The sequence below is a fragment of the Peromyscus eremicus genome, chromosome 19 (assembly GCF_949786415.1).
Source record: "Peromyscus eremicus chromosome 19, PerEre_H2_v1, whole genome shotgun sequence".
Classification (NCBI taxonomy): domain Eukaryota; kingdom Metazoa; phylum Chordata; class Mammalia; order Rodentia; family Cricetidae; genus Peromyscus; species Peromyscus eremicus.
Genome location: NC_081435.1, coordinates 40088436 through 40107659, shown reverse-complemented (window position 1 = coordinate 40107659; position 19224 = coordinate 40088436). Strand labels below are relative to the sequence as shown.

The window sequence follows — 19224 nt, the reverse complement described above, 5'->3', positions numbered from 1 at the left end:
AACTGATCAAGCTATTGGTAGTAAGTCAGTAAGCAAGCCCCCTCCATGGTTTCTACTTTAGATTCTCCCTCCAGTTTTCTGATTTGCTTGAGTTATTATCCTGACTTTCTTTAGTCATGAATCATGATGTGGAATTGTAAGATGAAATAGTCCCCTCCATAAGTTGCTTTTGGTCCTGGTGTTTTATCATGATAAAAGAAACCCTAAGTAAGACAACTAGATTTTAATATTAATAGCTAAGACAGAGTGATGCTACAACAAAGACACCCAAAAATATGGTGCTCTGGAACTGGGTAATGAGTTAAAATATGAGGAATCTTGAGGGCATATGATATAACATAGACAAAAAGAAAAATACTTAACTTTTATGAAATTCTTAAAGAATTAATAAAAATATTTTATTCAAAATGAAAGGTGGTTCTGGAAAAGTGTCAGAGAGAAATGAGGAGCAATAACAACTGGAGAAGAGGTGATCATTGCTATAAAGTGACACAGAATCTAGATGAAAAATTTTCTAACCTTTGTGAAAGTAGAACCACTGAGTGATATAATTGGATATTTAGATGAAAAGATTTCTCAGTAGAATGTTAAAGAGGCAGTTTGGTTCTATCTGAATGCTTATAGTAAAATAGGATGAGAGAGAGGTGAATTCAAGAAAGAACATTTAAGCAAAAAGAGAAACAGCAGTTAGAGCTATGGAATGTTCTTAACTATCACATATTCAAGAGCCAATAACTTTATTTATAAGAGAACACTAAGATGTCACTGAGAACACTTTTTACAAAGAGATAGATGGTAGATAAGGACTTGATTACCCCTTTTGAACAAAGCCTACCATAAAAATAGAATTATAGAATCAACAACTGCCAATAATGGCTATAGGCACAAAAGGAAAATGAGATGAAATGAAGTTAAGCTTAGAAATTAATAAAATTTTATCACAGCTATTCAATTGCCCATTATTATCATTATTACTATGGAGGACCAATCCCAGGCCTTGCTCATGTTCAGATACACTCTACCACTGAACTACATCTCAAACCCTGTTGAGCATTATTTTTCCAAAGTTACAATTTTGGTGGTTATTCTTCAAGAAAAGAGAATAGAATTCAAAGGCCATTAGAGACCATTAGAGCCTTGCTTAGTTTTCTGAAGTCTAAGTTGCTTCCAACTAAGGCCTTGTGAGTAAAGCCACACAGAGATTTGGAGTGGTATTCCTCCCATGAGAGTTACAGTGGTGCTATTTTTACTCTAATTATTCAGCAAAGTGAAACACTGGTTCAAAGAGGAGTATTCTACAATGATATATGATATAATTCAATTTATCTCGTATCTGTGTGAGATCTGCTTTGCCTTTCATCTTTCTGGTTCCTTATTTTGGAAATGAAAATGTCTACACTAAGGCTATGTCACCACTGATATCTTTAGGCACACTATTTGATTTCATAGGTTCAATAATAAAGGAAGGATTTTGTCTCAGGACAAAGCATGCTTCAAGTTTCAGTCATATCCATTTTACATCATCATTAGGTAGGACTTTAGATATCAGGCTTATGGGATGATGTCAAAATGAGTCAAGATCTCGGAATTATTGGTGCACAGTGAATGCAGTTTGCATGTGAGGATGTCAGAAACTGGAAGAAGGCAGTAGTAGAATGCTTTCAAATTCCCTCAAAATACATATGTTGAAACTTTATCCCATATTGTGAAGTTATTTGGCTAGGTAGCACTTGGGAAAGCATCAGATTTTGATGAAGATCTGAAGATGGAGCCCACATAGTGACCTCTCTAAAAAGAGTTAGCGTCCAGGAGTCTAAAATCTATAAGAAATAATCACTCTGTGTCACCCTGCCTGAGGTATTTTGTTTTAGGTGCCAAAGGTGAGGAGGGCACTGCAGTATAAGTTAATACAAGAAGTGGAAAAAGCATCACACCATAGCAAGTACCTATGCTCACTTACTACGTGAGTCCTGAATTTAATACTTTATTGTTGTAAGCACTCAAGTATTGATAGAAATAAAGACATAACCATTACAACAATGTACTCTGTTTTCATTTATATTTATTCTTTCAATATAGCACAAATAAAACAAATAGCACACACATTTATATAGGAGTATACATTTGTATGTGTGTATTCTTAAATATTCCCATATATTCTACCTCCAAACTAAGTTTTACTCGAACTTTTCTCTAATAGTGTGTAGTTAGTCTAAAACTGAATGTTAATATTGTTTATAATGTGTGGTAATTTAACACATCAAATTCATATGCAGGAAGTACAAACGGTGTCAATTTGCTTTCAAAAGTTATGTTTTAATTTCTTTTACTTTTTCAGATTATAATATAATTATATCATTTATGCTTTCCTTTTCCTCCCTTCAAATGCTTCCATATTCTATATACTCCTCCGTGATTTACTTTTACTGAAAAAATTATTTATAGTACTTCTTTTTAGTGTGTGTGTGTGTGTGTGTGTGTGTGTGTGTGTGTGTGTGTGTGTGTAGTGGCTGTGTGCCCTGGCATGGATGTAGAGGTCAGAAAATACCTTGTGGGAATTGGTTCTTGTCTTCTACCATGAGTTCCAGGAATTAAGTAGGGCATAGACTTAATGACAAGTGCCATTACATACTATACTAAGCAATCTTGCTGCTTTCTGGTATTGCTTTTATAGAATCTATCAATAATTTGCCTCATTATTATAGGTTTCTAAATTCATCTTACACCCAATATTTTGCTATACTTGCAGTTTTAGTTTTAAAAATAACTATTTTCTCACCCTTAATTTTAAGACAATTATTTTTGTGGCCTTTATATTGTTTCTATTACTCTGTATTTATTGATTTGCCAAGTGCAATAAACATAACCACAAAGGCATTTTAATTTATCTTATATGTATATCTCCTGTGAATAAAATGAATTAGAGTAGTGATTACTTGACCCTATTAATAATGCATGAAATATATTAAAAGACTTTATATGGATTATAAACCATAGAGATCAGATCTAGTGAGAATACCGGATAATAATATAAATGTTGATTGATATTTTCTGAGGTTTACTTTTACTTATATAACTCTTTTCTTTTTTCTTTAACCTCTCTGAGGTACAGACCCCATGTATCTTTGTAGATGGTTCTGAACATCTATTTATTGTTATTAATCCATTTACAGTGTAATCTATGCAAATGATAGCTCCAGAAAGTAAGTTTATGCAAGGTATTAGCCACAGTGTTCAGTAAGTCTAGGCAGGGAATTTCTCATAAAAGTCCTCAAAGGACTTATGGTATATTATCTGGAATTTTATTCTCTATTGGCATTCTGACAGCATTTAACAGTTATTTCAAAAATTTGAGCCATTAATGCCCAATGTGGATAAATGTGATCACATTTGAGTTTTCACAATGTTTATGAAAGGCTAAAATAGATTCTAAGATATGACCTAAAATACAGTAAATTTATTAAGGACGGAGAGAAGAAGACATGAGGATGAGCCTTTAGATATTTATGCACGTCGTGAAATGACAGAATTAGAAAATGAAGGGCAGAGTTTGGAAATACATAAATCCTTATAGTGCTAGTCCAATTGTTACAAATTTTTGACTGACGCCATAGTTTTCTAGAAGTTTGTATTTTGTCATAATGGAGCTGCTTCATACACCCATATTCCATCACCTTTTGGGATTGTTCAAGGGAAGAGTTTCTACTGTACTAAATCTTGAAGTTTCACCATAAGTCAGTCAAATTATTGCTACTTAGGTGAGCTTAGTACACTGATGCAAAACACAACTCTCATCTCAAATCAGAATAAGATAATTTATTTTGAAGCCAAATGTAAGTGACATGGGAATACAGATCCATATTGTGTCATATTCCACACTCCAGTGAGGTAACATTTTCATGAAAGGTTTATAGTAATGTTACAAATTAGGTTTCAAATATACAAGTAGAAGCATCAGTTAGGTGAGTTACAGACAAGTAAGCAACTCTCACGTGAAGACCTCTAAAACTATCTGGCAGATTCATTAGTTTCTTGGTTGGTGAAAGCTAGGGTATTTTTGTACATCCCAAAGAATTTACCTAACATTCATAAAAATGTTATGTTGCAACCCAAGTGGGTAATAAATAGCTAAAAGGTGACAAAATAGCCCTAGATAATTTGTAATGAAGCCCTGTACCTACATTTCAACTTCTCAATAATCACTCAAGTTCTGATCAGTCTATGATTGGACAAGTGACTCTCCCTCCCAAGAATTTTCATCACAAAGGCTTATTTTTTTTCTGGTAAACATAATATAAAAAAACTCTAGTAATCATTTGTGTCCTTAAGTGTTCTTTGTAATATCATATGCTTTTCCCATGAGTGTGAATAATTTACTTCTTCTCCATTACTTGCAGCATGGACCTGCTCCTTAAGACATTGTTTTGCACTAAACTGTCAAATCTCGGGGCTTGAAGAAATCAGGCCATGCCCTGCTGCAGCCACCCGGTTAAGAAGCCATGCTGCGCTGCATTTTACAGCCCCAAATTTATGATCCTGCCCAGATCCTGGTTCTTCCAAGCTCTTGGTCACATAGGCTATCTGAGATTAAATCAGGGTGCGTGGGATTCCTGCAATCCCCTAAATTTATAGAAGTCAGATGTTTTCCTCCAAAGATTTCTCTAAAGGCTCACTTTGGATCTCTCTTCTCACCTTTTCCATTTCATTTTCATTTTGATCTATTTCTCTTAACAAAGCTGTTTTTAAGATTTTAAGGGAAGATTCTCTTCTCCTTTAAGACTCAGTCATATTGTCTGTGAGGTGTTGTTCGCATCTTAGATGGTCTTTTATTAAAAAAAAAAAAAAACCAGAGCCAATTATCAGGGTGAAAGCTGAAGGATCAGAGAAGCAGAACAGCCAGCCACTAATTCTTACCTCTGCGAAATACTCAGCCTAAAGAGAGTGAGTTCCTGTTTCCTCACACCTTATATACCTTTCTGGTATATACTTATATTACTTCCTGGGATTAAAGGCAGGCGTGTGCGCTTCCCAAGCAAAGGCATGAGAGCTCAAGTACTGTGATTAAAGGTGTGTGCCACCACTGCCTGACCTCTATGTCTAATCTAGTGGCTGGCTCCGTCCTCTGATCCTCTGACAAGTTTATTAGAGTACACAATATATCACCACAGTGAGGTGATAAACTTACTGTCAATTTTTAATATTCTCCCACTTTAAGACCTGCTAATTGCTCTTATGGTTCCAAAGACCTCTCTCCTACTAAAATTCATTTCTGCAAGGTGATTTTTGTCTGAGCTCTTTTCTGGACCAACTGAGGCCCATCTCTTATTTATAGAAAACTACTTAGAAAATATTTCTAACACAATGCCTGAGGAGTGGGATAGGTGAGAACCTAAAACCCTTTATTTCTATCTTGCCAATTTTTGTTTATGACATGTGTGAACACAAAAGGGAAAACACCATTCATCTTCAGATTGTTCTGTAACATTACTAAAATTTAATAAAAAAATTATCAAGATACTTTTGTAATTAAAAGATTATTAAAAATACATGAAATACATAATAAAATTTTGGGGAAAAAACTTAAAATACAAAAGTAAATACAAGAATTTACTACTACAAGTAAATCACGAGAAAAATATTTAGTGGCAGATAATGACTTTTAATATTGCTATTAATATGAATCCTATACTTGAATTTTAATATTTTAAGCAGCTGTTTTCCTTTTTTAAAATTTAATATACTGATTTATTTATTTTACATCCTGACCACAGTTTCCCCTCCCTCCTCTCCTTCCATTTTCTCCTCCACCTCCCTTCCACCCCTCCCTCTCCCAATCCACTCCTCCTCTGTTTCTGTTCAAGAAGGAGCAGACCTCCCATGGGTATCGACAAAGAATGGCATATCAAGTTGCAGTAAGATTAAGCACTTCCCCTTGTATTAAGGCTGGGCAAGGCAATCCAGTGTGAGGAATAAATTCCCAAGAGTGGACCAAAGCATGAGGAACAGTTCTGCTTTTATTGTTAGGAATCCTAGAAGCAGACAAAGCTACACAACTGTCACATATATGTAGTGGGTCTAGGTTGGCATGCAGGCTCACAGGTTGTTGGTGCAGACTTTGTGAGTTCCTATGAGCCAGGTTAGTTGCTTCTGTGGGTTTTCTTGTGATTTCCTTGACCCCTCTGGCTCCTATAATCCTTCTTCCCTCTCTTCAGCAGGATTCCCCAAGCTTGGACTAATGTTTGGCTGTGGGTCTCTGCATCTGCTTCCATCAGCTACTGAATGGAGGCTCTCTGATGACAATTGGGGTAGTCACCAATCTGATCATAGGAAATGGCCAGTTCAGGCTATGTATCCAGCTCGAAGTCTTAGCTGGGGTCATCCTGGTAGATTTGTGGGTGTTCCCCTTGCACTAGGTTTTATCTGATCCTGAAATGCACTCCCCCTCTGATCATCTATTTCCGGACTCTCCCCCCCAATCCACCTCCCAACGCAATCCCTCAAGTTCTCATCCCTATCCTACCTTAGTCCATCCATAAGATCTCTTCTATTTCCCCTTCCCAGGGATATCATGTATCCCATCCTGGGCTCTCCTGGGGATTGTAGCATAGTTATCCTTTATTTTACAGCTAATATCCACTTATGAATGAGAATATACCATGTTTGTCTTTCAGGATCTGGGTTACCTCACTCAGGGTATTTTTTTTTCTAGTTTCATCTATTTGCCTTCAAATTTCTTGATGTCATTGTTTTTTAACAGCTGAGTCATACTCCATTATGAAAATGTACCACACTTTCTTTATCCATTCTTTACTTGAGCATCTAGATTGTTACCAGGTTCTGGTGATTACAAATAGTGCTGCTATGCACATAGTTGACCAAGTGTCCTTGTTGTAAGATTGAGCATGCTTTGGGTATATGCCCAAAGAAGGTATAGCTGGGTCTTGAAGTAGATTGATTCCCAATTTTCTGAGAAACCACCACATTGATTTCCAAAGTGTATATACAAGTTTGTACTCCCACTAGCAATGGAGGATTGTTCACCTTGCTCCACATCCTCTTCAGAATAAGCTATCATTTGTATTTTTTATCTTAGCCATTCTGACAGATGGAAGATGGGATCTCAGAGTTGTTTTGATTTGCATTTCCCTGGTGACTAAGTGTGTTGAACATTTCTTTAAGTGCTTCTCTGCTATTTGAGATTCCTCTGTTGAGAATTCTCTGTTTAGGTCTGTACCCAAGTTTTTAATTGGATTAATTGGGGTTTTTTATGTCTAGTTTCTTGAATTCTTTAAATATTTTGGAGATCATCCCTCTGTTAGATATGGGGTTGGTGAAGATCTTTTCCCATTCTATAGGCTTCCATTTTGTCCTATTGACAGTGTCCTTTGCCTTACAGAAACTTTTTAGTTTCTTGAGGTCCCATTTATTAATTGATGATCTTAGTGTCTGTGCTACTGGTGTTATATTCAGGAAGTTGTCTACTGTATCAATTAATTTAAGGCTATTTCCCACTTTGTATTCTATCAGGTTCAGTGTAACTGGAGTTTTGTGGAGGTCATTGATCCACTTGTACTTGAGTTGGATGCCAACATCCAGTTAGACTAACACCATTTGTTGAAAATGCTTTCTTTTCTCCATTGTATAATTTTAGCTTCTTTGTCAAAAATCAGGTGTCCATAGGTGTGCAGATTTATGTCTAGATCTTTGATTTGGTTCCATTTATCAACCTGTCTGTTTTTATGCCAATACCATGTGATTTTTATTAATATAGCTCTGGAGTAGAGCTTAAAATCAGGGATGGTGATACCTCTAAGAGTTCTTTTGTTGTACAGGATTGTTGTAGCTATCCTGGATTTTTGTTTTCCCATATGAAGTTGAATAGTCTCCTTTCAAGGTCTGTAAAGAATTGTGTTGGAATTTTGATGGGGATTGTTTTGAATCTGTTGATTGCTTTCATTAAGATGGCCATTTTTACGGTATTACTTCTACCAATCCATGAGCACAGGAGATTTTTCCATCTTTTCCAATTTATGTTTTCAAAAACTTTAAGTTCTTGTTATACAGGTCTTTCTCTTGCTTGGTTAGAGTCACACAAAGATATTTTATATTATTTGAAGCTATTGTGAAGGGTTTTGTTTTCCTGATTTCTTCCTGGGGTTGGGGTCAGGGCCCAGCAGCAGTATGGCCAGGGAAGAGATGGAATGGTATAGGCCTGGGAAAGGTCCCAGGGGACAGAATCCTGGAAGAAATACATTTCAAATGGGAGGGGGGGGTCACTCACCCATTCTGAGTGGTGTGGTCTTCACCTCATTGGTGGAAGTCCATTTGGGTTAGGGGCAGAGCCTAGAAGCAGAAAGGCCAGGGACTAGATTGGACTGCATGAGCCTGAGGAACATTTTAATAACTAATATATTAAAAAATTAGTAAATCATCATGCAAAAGTAAAAAAAGTTGAAATTAAAATTTAAAAGTATAAAATTTGTATTTCAAAATGAATATAAGTGTAGTAGGCATTTCTGTGACATAATGAGTGTTATTGTATAACATACATTGCATTAAAAATGCTACAAGATCTTGCATTTTTAAATTAATTTATTAATATTTCATGGCCTTTTCCCTTTGAGTATCACATAATGCCTCAGTAGCCATAGCAACTACAGCTAATAATACATGCTAGTCAAATCTCTAGTAATGGTAATGGGGATATGGACACTCCCTAGGTGAACTCACTAGTCCTTCACCTGGAATTCCTGCTATTACTCATTTCCCTAGTTGCAAGTGATTTTTAGGAAATTAAATACTATATAGCAAATGCTTCCATTTAACTGGAAGAGGGATTCAATAAAGCAGCTACCACAAGGTATTCATCCATTAATGAGGTAGGAATTTTATCATATAACAGTTTCCTTCAAGGTTAAAACTGTCCATCTTGAAGGTAAACATTAGGGTATTATAAGACAAGGTATTTACAGGTGTCTGAAACAATAAGATGTAAAAAGGGAAGGTAAAATACTCTATCTTGAAAGGAAAAGTGGAGACAGGAAATAAACAATTCAAAATAACTCTAGGAAGTCTCTGAAACTGACAAGATTCACTAGATATGCCCCTCCACGAGAGGATATTAACAGCAAAGATTGTTGAGTCACTTGTAGACTAGCTCAAACACGTGGAAGAAACAGAGACCAGCCAAGAAGACTGAAAGAAAGCAGCAGAGACTGGCAAAGCTGTCTAGAAGAGGCTCAGGCCAACTAAGCTACTGGGAAAGGACAAAATCCAACCACTGAGCTGCCTGCAAGCTGTGCAGTGAGCACCAGGTTCACAGTTTTATGAGCTGTCACCCATGCTACAGTGGACTTTGATGATGAAGCTCTTCTGGAGTCAGCTCTGCTCCTCTTGCGCATATGACTACAAGGAATCCCAAAAAACTCATTGCTTCACCACTATCAACTTTGGCGGTATCCATACTTTGATCTATCATTAATTTCCTATCTGGCGTGAGTAGAAATTTATCACATCTCCTCAGGCATAGTGTTTCACAACAACGTTGCAGTGACCCAACTCTTTGGGTCACTCACTCTTCTCACTCTTTAAAAGAAAGCCAAATAAACTGATTGGTCTTATCTAGTTAGACCTTGGTAAAACTGTACTTTGTCTCTAGTAACCACCAAGCATGAACAGGCATTTGTTTTCATCTCCTTAGGAAAACTTAATCTGACAATTTCTAATTGTGACATGTGAAATGTGTCAGAAACACATTGTAAAATAAAGATATTATACATAAGTGAGTTGCAAATATTTTCTTGAACTTAATGTTAGAAAAACAAAGATCTGCCTTTTCCTATGAAAAATAACATCAAAATTAATAACTGACTTAGAAAAATGCTACCCTCTCTATGAGAACACCTCTGAGCTTCCACATCATAATTCTGTCCTGTAGAAGTCATGCACATCTCTCCTAGTTGATGTCAGGCTTAGTGCCGTTATCAGCTTAACTAAAGCATATATGCCATAGTAACATATGTTATGTTTGAGTAAAAATCAGATAAAACACATAAAGACTTTACTCTTGGTCTATATCTCAGAATAAGAAAACCCACTCCAGGATTCTTCCCCACATATACCCACACCAGAACTTCTATCAGTCATTCTGTTTGTATCTAATGACATGAAAAATACATCTCTATGATTATAAGCCACTTATTTGGATTCACTTATCTTCTAACACTGAGTAGCAAATTATTCTGGGGTATATTGATAAAGCAAAATTTGGAGTATCTTTGAATTTCAAAGAGGCTTTCCTTCACACCACAGATAGTTTTTAAATTCAAATAGGCTTTAAATTCAAAATTAGGATACCAAATGGTTATGGTAGCATGAAAGTTCTGAGTCAAGGACCTGTGATTCTCATCTTACGTATTCAAGGAATAGAATTCAAGGACCAGAGATGGCTTAAGAGTAGGTGAGAAGGCAGAGCTTCTACATCAAAAACAAGTCCCAGGAACTAGGGAACCATTGACTGCTTGTCTGGAGGTTTTTTTTAAAAGGCTTATGATAGAACTCAAGTGAGGTATAGGAAGATGAATGAGTTGTCCAGTCCAATTGGCCCAACCAAGAGGTATCTATTACCTCTTCTTAGTTTGAGTCACATCCTCACCTCTATCTTCCAGACATGGGTCAGAGAAAGCAAGGAACCAGGATACTGGAGATTGTATCATCCAGTAAGAACCTACCTGGAGCTGCTCCTTTGGGGACCTTGACCTATCTAACTAGTTATTATCTTCTGTTCTTATCAATATGATATTAGAATGATTCTACCCTTAATATTTGTCAAGAAAAAAGTATGGCTTCTACACCTAGTGTCTCAGAATCATTTGTTCTAGTTAGATAGTTGATAAATTGCCAGAGGAAAAAAATTCTAAAACAAACAAACAAAAATCCTGATATTGATAATCTTTCAACCCCATGGTCCTGGATTTGGTTGAACTCATCCAGGGAAATTGTCAAGTACGCACACTTAGTTTTATTTTAAAAGCCATGACAGGTCTTCCAGTACTTGTCTGGTAACTAATCATTCAAGTCATGTATTAACATTACAGAATACTTATATTTTAACCTAAAACATTGATTTTGTTGTGATATAGTAAAGGTAGAACTCATTAGCATTTCAAATTCATCACCATGTCTTTAGATTGTCTAGGCTGTAACACAACATTAAATTGCATTTTTACTTTTCTTATACTCCCCCAAAATTGTCTTAACAAATGTACATATAACAATTACCTTGACAAATGCTATTCAGAGTAATTGCCCTTGGATATATACCATCACACTGAAGATCTGATCACCCTAAAATAAGGAAGTTTCACTTGACAAAGAATTTCCAAACTTATTTATTTTGGAATACTTTTTTAAAAAGACCTCTGTTTTCATCCCATTGAAACACCATTATTTTATTATATTTTAGGAAATGTAGGATTTAATGACCTAAAGCCTCTGTTTGCTTAATTCTCCAAGAACAGTGCTCCTGGACTTAAAGATTATTTTAAAGCCTAGAATAAAAAATAGTGTGCATTTTGATAATGTGTTTCATGGCAAAGACATACTTGAGACCATCTTTATCACGTTCCTAGTAGTTCTTCTATAATCAAAACAAGAAAACAAATTACTCCTAAAACTTAGCATTAAAAGAAAATATTTCTTTATGTGTTGTATATTTTTAACACAACTAAAATAGTTTAATGTTTAGAAAATTGAAAATTTAATTAAGCAGATTATTTCAAATATTTCCAGGTATTTTAGACATCCATTTCTCTTTGTTTTCTTTAGTTTTCTCATTTTAAACTTTGCTATTAGGCTTATTTTAGATAGAATGGCTAATAGTCTTTCACAAAATCTTCCAATTAGTATATTTATTAATATATCTTTGTATTATTTTCCAAATAATAACTACTGACTTAACCTGTATCTTTGTATATTCGATATATTTTTTAAGTATTATCAAATAAATTTACAACTAACTGTGACTGTACCATCAACTGAACTGAGTTCTAGCTGTGAACTACGTGACCTGTGGTTTTTGAAATTTAGCTTTCATGACCCTCCAGTACTTCATCTGTGCAAACAAAGTTCAAGTAAAACCTATGCCTTTGGTAGTAATGTAATGTCAAGGAGTATCAAAAATGCAAATACCCCAATTAAAAATGGGGTACAATGAATTGATGATAGGAATGCACACTTGTACAACCATTGAAGAAATCACTACAGTAGTTCCTCAGGAGGATGGGAGTCAATTTACCTCAATATCCAGCTATAATACTATTGGAATGCCTCATCCTACTGCTGAGACACTTATTCAACCATGTTCATTGGGACTTTATTTATAATTGGAAAAAAAACTGGATGTCCCCAATAAATGAGTGAATAAAGAATATGTGGTACAATTACACAATAGAGATTACTCAGCCATTGAAACATAATAAAATTAAAATCATGAAACTAGAGAAAAATTATCCTGAGTCAGTTATCCCCAAGCCAGAAAGAGAAATTTTGTATGCATTTGCTTATATGTGGATATTAGCTCTTAACAACCAAGCTGCAATCCATAGAACAACAGAGGTTAGGTATAGAGTAAGGGACATGCAAGGACTGTTGAGCAAACTATGTAAAGATATATCACTGTTTTACCTTGCCTGCCTAAGGCATGCAATTGTTTTAATAAGGGGATAACTGGCCCATAGCTAGGCAGGAGAGAATAAGCAAGACTTCTGGGGAGAGAGGAACTCTGGGAAGAAGAGAGATGAGAGACACCAGTATGACGCAGAGGGAGGCAGACATGCATTACAGAGGAAAGGTAACAAACAGAAACAGGTTAATTTAAGTTATAAGAGCTAGTTGGAAACAAGTCTAAGCTAAGTCTAAACAAGTCTAAGGCCAAACTTTCATAATGAATAATAAGCCTTCATGCCATTATTAGGGAGTTGCCAGTCCAAAGAAAGACTGACAAGAAAGACCTATGACAGAGGCCAGATCTCTTTAGGAAAGGGAAAAAGAATAGATAGTTATGGCAGGATGAGAGACCTAGAATGGGAAGAATCAAGTGGGGAGTGGGGGAAAGAGGGAAATGAGGGAGTAAGTACAGGAAGAAGCAGTTAAAATTAATGACCATTTGAGGGGTGATATGGAAACCTAATAAAGTAGAAGCATCCTAATGAATGTGATCATAAATAAAATTGCCAAATAATGGTGGAGACAGACCCAGTTGGCCATCTCTTGTCACCAAATGAAGCTTCGTGTTCCAGGATTGGTTTACATTTAACTGAGTTGTGGCCAAAGGGGGCTCACGGGAATCCCCAAATGGCCCAGGCTGTTGCCAAGACTGTAGGGTGCTCTCCTCAAACTGACAGCAAGGCCCTATTGTGGAAGACAGCACCTACAGAACTCATTGAACATGTAGAAGTCAAGCTGGTGCCTACATGGAGCCTTCATCCCTACATTCTAGTGTCTTGGCACTCTACATGATACCTAAAAAAGAAACATAAACACCAGGCCAGCCACAAAGCCTTTTTATGTCCAATGGCGTCCTGTCAGCAAGATATGTTAGACAATGGTGACACAAAGCTTGTGGGAGTAACCAACCAACATCTGATTTGAATTAAGACCCAGTCCACAAGATGAACTCATATCTACCACTCCTTGGGGGACCAAGAATCTGAGACTAGATAGCCCAGGGACTTAAGGTAAAACCAAATACTACTGTTCTACTCAAAGAACGTCCCAATGACATTCTGCTAAACTCATATAAAGATCAATGCTTTACTCAGCCATCATCAGAAAAGCTTCCTCCTGCAGTAGATGGGAATATAGAAAGACGGAGACCCACCAACAGACGTTATGCAGAGAGTGAAAGACCTTGGAGCACTCAACCCAAACTGGATATCTCCATCAAATCCCTTCCCTCAGACCTCAGTCAACCCTGTGGAAGTAGAGCATGAGACAACAAGTATGGAGGACACTAAGGAAGCAATGCTCTCTAAATCAACATGAACAAAGTTCCTATGAACTTCCAGAGACTGAAGCAGCATGCACAGGGCTAGCACATGTCTGCACCAAGTCCTTTGTGAATAAATTATGGCTTCCAATTTAGTGCTTTCATGGGATACCTGAGTGTGCAAATTAGTGGGATTCTGTTTCTTGTGCCTTTCGAGGGGCTTTTTTCCTTCTGTTTGTTTGTTTTATCCAATTTCAATGTGTTAATTTTTGTACTGTCTTTTTATTATGTTTAACTTTATTATTTAAAAGCAAGAAAAACTAAGCTGTCATTTGTTCCCATTACAGAACTCAGACTTTTGCTAATGCATTTCCAAGCACCAACTTTCTCAACAGCCAAAAGGTCACATTCTGAAGTCCTTCAGAGAAATGTTTCACAATCTATGGGTCTCAAGCCCCTGGAGGTTGAATGATCCTTTCACAGGGATAGCCTAAGACCATTGGAAAACACAAATATTTACATTATGATCCATCATAGTGGCAAAATTACAGTTATGAAGTAGCAATGAAATGATTTTATGGTTGAGGGTCACAACAACATGAGGAACTGTATAAAGGGTCACAGCAATAGGAAGGTTGAGAACAAGTGCTTCAGAGGTTGGTCTCTGACAGCTAAGCTGGTCTTGTCTCTCATTTTTGTATTGGTGGCTTTTTCTGTGGAAAATTAAAAAGAGTGTTCTTTCTTTTCTAATATTTTTCTCTTCAGTTAATGAAAGATATCATTTTTTTTCACACCTTTATATCAAGAAGGGTCTTTAAAAAGTACATATTCATTACACTACCTGCTAATGAATTTCTCCATCCCCACGTCTTCAGGAAATTCAAGAGTGGACTCCAGGACTCTTGGTGTCTGTGTATTCTCTATTTGAGCCCCTGCATTCAAAGAGAGATTGCTAGTTTGACTGAACTAAAGTATAATGGGACTTCAGAGAGTTGGTGTTTATGAGTTCTCCTAACTATTCTAATATGCAACTGGCATATTTGAAAACATTTTAGAGTTTTCCCCCTAAGAGTGTTATTACTTACTGAAGTGAAAATCTTGCCAACATAATCTCCTTGGTGCTTTTTTTTTGCCCCTGAGACAAGTGGTTGATGATGCTATGTGCGGAAAAGCTTGTTTTCTACTTAAAGAACAGAGAACCAGAATGGGTGGGATAAATAGCTTGTCCTGAATATGTAAATCCCCTTCCTCTTTGTGTGGAATCCATAAAAGACAAGTTGGAAATCAGATGAATTGGACCCAATGGTGCTCTGCAGTTCTGCCATGCATAATAATAGGATACCATTTATCTTGTTGTTCCTTATAACAGAGCAATATATTCAAGAAGACACCTGAGGATACAGAAAGTAATTAGATTTATGTGTATATGGATTTAGAAATATCGACAATTAAGAGCTAAAATGAGGAAAACAAATATTTTCAAGGTGCGTACAAAAATTTTTTCTGTATAAAATAGCCTGTTAAAAGTAGGCACATGGTGCTCGCTTCGGCAGCACATATACTAAAATTGGAACGATACAGAGAAGATTAGCATGGCCCCTGAGCAAGGATGACATGCAAATTTGTGAAGCGTTCCATATTTAAAAAAGAAAGAAAAAAAGAAAAAAGTAGGCACATGGCTATTGTCTGAAAATATGTAATTGGAAGAAAACTATGCAAATATAGAAAGTTATATTTACAAGTAAAAGCCAAAAGTACTTAATTATATATTTGGGCTAAACCTTTTACAGAAACACTTCAGAAAATAGAGATAACACTGACACATGCATGACCATTGAGAACGTCATAGCGCAGGAGACCTGAAGCAAGAAGATGAAACTCTAACAAGATGACAGAATGCAATGGGTATTTCATTCAAAATTTGAGTATGAGAAGGGCTGAATAAGAACTTGGTAAAGTAATTTTAATATGAATTTTATGACTTAGCTTAAGTTTACCTTGCAGATAGCCTGCTACTGTGTAAGAGAACAATGAGGGAATAAAATCCACTACTTTAATTGTTTGGCATAATCAACTCAGTATTTATTCATTATGTGATTTTATTCTTATAATCCTTCAAATAAATTATTAACCATTGCATTTTATAGATGAGGAAACAGGCTCATGACAAACCAGGAGATGGCCCTTTGTCACTAAGAACGACCATCCCCCCCCAAAAAAAAAATTTGGTTTTGAGGATATGAATCTTCCCTCCCTACCTTACATTTATATCAAAAAACAAACAAACAAAAAACTCTACTTAGGAAAAGTCGAATAATTTTAGGCTTTGTATAAAGATTTGGCAGCAGTTTCCATAAAAGGTTGTTACATGTAAAGTGAAGAAAGACTTCATCGAATGAAATACCATTGTGTAACTTCAGTTGTTTTAAACTGAAAATGGTATGAGGAATTTTATTCATGTAAAACAGAATTTACATTGCTATGCAGAATGGAAATACTTTAGCAAGCAATATTTGTCACACCCAGATTAATGGGATTTAAGAAAAAAACAAAGAGTGAAAGAAGCTCTGTTTCCAAAAGTTGACTATTATAGATTCCACCTTAAACCTGAATGAGTAACCAGAAATATCTAAGAATGGTCAAGAAAATGAATGGGGCATTCAGTCAGATGTCTGTGTGCAAAGAATCAAGTGTGACTAAAAAATCTTATTCCAAAAGACCACAAGTCCAGATGTGTGAAGCCCAATACACTCATAAATCCTCAAGAATGCAGAAAGGAGAGCACTGTAGATGGTGTTGTCAGAATTCTATTGACTCGATCATGGACTTCTATCTGGGTCCTAGTAAGAAGTACCAAGAAATACAAAAAAACCTGTTTTGCTACCACTTTTAGCACATGAAAGAACACAGGCAACAAATGCTTCTTAGTTTTCTAAAATGACTTTACACAAAAATATAGACCCTCAAATGTTACTTTGTCAAAAACATAACTTCATAAACAATAGTACTTTATTACAAAGAACCCTGCTCTAGGCTAGACTCTCAGGGGACAGTATCAACAGCATGTAGCTGATGCCGGGCAGCTATGGGTGTGCTCTGAAATCCAGCCCAAGTGACAAAGAGCACAGTAGTAATCATGGGATAAAATACACCGTGAGATATCCATCTATGCTCCTTCATGGCTGCAACCCTCAAGTCCCAAAAGAATCCTGTAAAAACTAAACAAAACAAAACCAACAAAAAACAAACAACAACAAAAACACAAAGAACTACAAAATATATAGAGATTGATTTCAGAATAGGAGCATGTTAATGTATACTTTTGATTTGTTTTTTCAATCAGTAGATAATATTAAAAACAAAGAGACAATAGAGTATTGTATTTCAGTTCACGAGAAGGTATGTTCTCCTGTTCATGGATATTGTTCAAGCATAAAATTGTGAAAACGTTCAGTAAATTAATGCCCAACCTCTCTGATTTTATTTTGTTGCCAAAATGGCCTTTTCTCCAATTGACTAAACTTGACAGTTTTATTCCTTACCCGCCTTTTGTTAGTGCTTGTTTTAGAACTCTTTCATTACAAACCCCTTCACAGCTGAGTGGGGGTGGCCCACACCTTTAGTTCCAGCACTCAGCAGGTAGAGGCAAGCAGATCTCTGTTGGTTTGAGGCCATCCTGTTCTACAGAGTGAGTTCCAGTCCAGCTAGAGCTACACAGAGAAACCCCGTCTCAAAAAAAACCAAAACCAAAACCAAAAACAAAAAACAAAAAACTCAGAAAAACAAAACAACAACAACAAAAACCCCCAACAACAACAAAACAGATCAAAAACTCCCTTTCATTCTATCTTTAAATCTTTAAGATGTATGGATCCACCCATTAGCTTTTGACAAACATGGAGTGTCTAGGATCTAGAATGTCGTTCTCATAATGTGAGGAGCCATGACTTTGAAATGTAATTACCAGAGAATATGGTACTCCTAATGCCCAGTATCTTTGGATGGGTGGTAGCCCTAACACCTATTTATTCATCTTCTTCCTTCTCCATATCTTCCTCTTCTTCAATTTTCCCTTATGATTATTCAGTCATATTGATTGTGCATATAAGTGAGTTTTTTTCTGAAATCTTTCTTTTATTTAAAAAGGTTTTTAAATTCACTTTACATTCCAACCACAGATCCTCTTCTCATCCCTCGTCCTGCTCCTCTTCAGCCTCCCCACCCCATCCTCTTCTCCTAAAGGGTAAGGCCAGCCTGGGTGCAGGAGGTGAGGGGCTTGGACCTGCCTCAACTGATTGTAATAGGCTTTGCTGACTCCCCATATTAATGAGTTTTAAAGTGAGAGTCCCATGTGTGCTTACACTTTCTATAACCTCTTCTCTCTGCCTCCCATGGAGTCTTCCTTCTCTTTGTAGTTCCCCTCCTATATTTTGTCCACTTTAGTTTTTTTGTTTGTTTGTTTACACTTATGAAAGTTAAATGTAAGTATATTTATCTTTCTATGCTTGTACCTGATAATTTCATTTAAAAGGATAGTCACCAATTCCATTCATTTCCCTGTGAGTAGCATGCTTTTATTCTTTTTTTTTTTTTGACTGAGCAAACATATCGTGAATATATATCAATCTATTTTCAGTTCATTTCTATGTAGACTAATATTTATGTGTATTCAGTATTTGTATATTTTACTTGTTTCAGTAATCTTTGTTCTGTGTTCACTTTATTCCTTTATGTATACTGAGTAGTGGCAGAGCCCAATCATGTGGAGTTCAATGTTCATGGTTTAGAGGGAGGGCTGCTTTTTTATTATTTTCTATACTACTTGGTCCAGTCTAAATCCTTACCTGTACAGTATATGAGTTCTTTTCTTTCTGTGTCCTTACTAGTAAATTATATATCGCCATACTGAGTGGACTGAGTTGGAGTCTGGATGTTTTATTTGCATTTTTATAATGGGGTAAGAGGGTGAGCACTTTTTGATATATATACTGGTCATTCATTTGAGAAATGTCTGTTTAGGTTATGTGCCAATAAAACTTTCTTTGTTGACTGTTTTGACTCTCTCACATTCTGTAGCCTATCTGTATATTGCATTTACTTTGCTCAACAGAGCTTCTTAATTTGGTATAAATCCATTTGTTAATTTCTTTCTTGGATGTGAGTGACTTGCTCTAAGCTGAAAACACCCTCTAGTCATAAAAAATGACAAACAAAAACATTTTTTTCCCTTAGGTTAA

The 19224-nt window shown here is 36.1% G+C and overlaps 1 non-coding gene across 1 annotated transcript; it reads left to right on the top strand.

The window, feature by feature from the left end:
• The first annotated feature begins 15524 nt into the window (after positions 1-15524).
• Positions 15525-15631, top strand: LOC131896239 (U6 spliceosomal RNA). Its single transcript, XR_009375400.1, has one exon. It is a non-coding gene; the product is annotated as a U6 spliceosomal RNA (small nuclear RNA).
• Positions 15632-19224: the final 3593 nt, after the last annotated feature.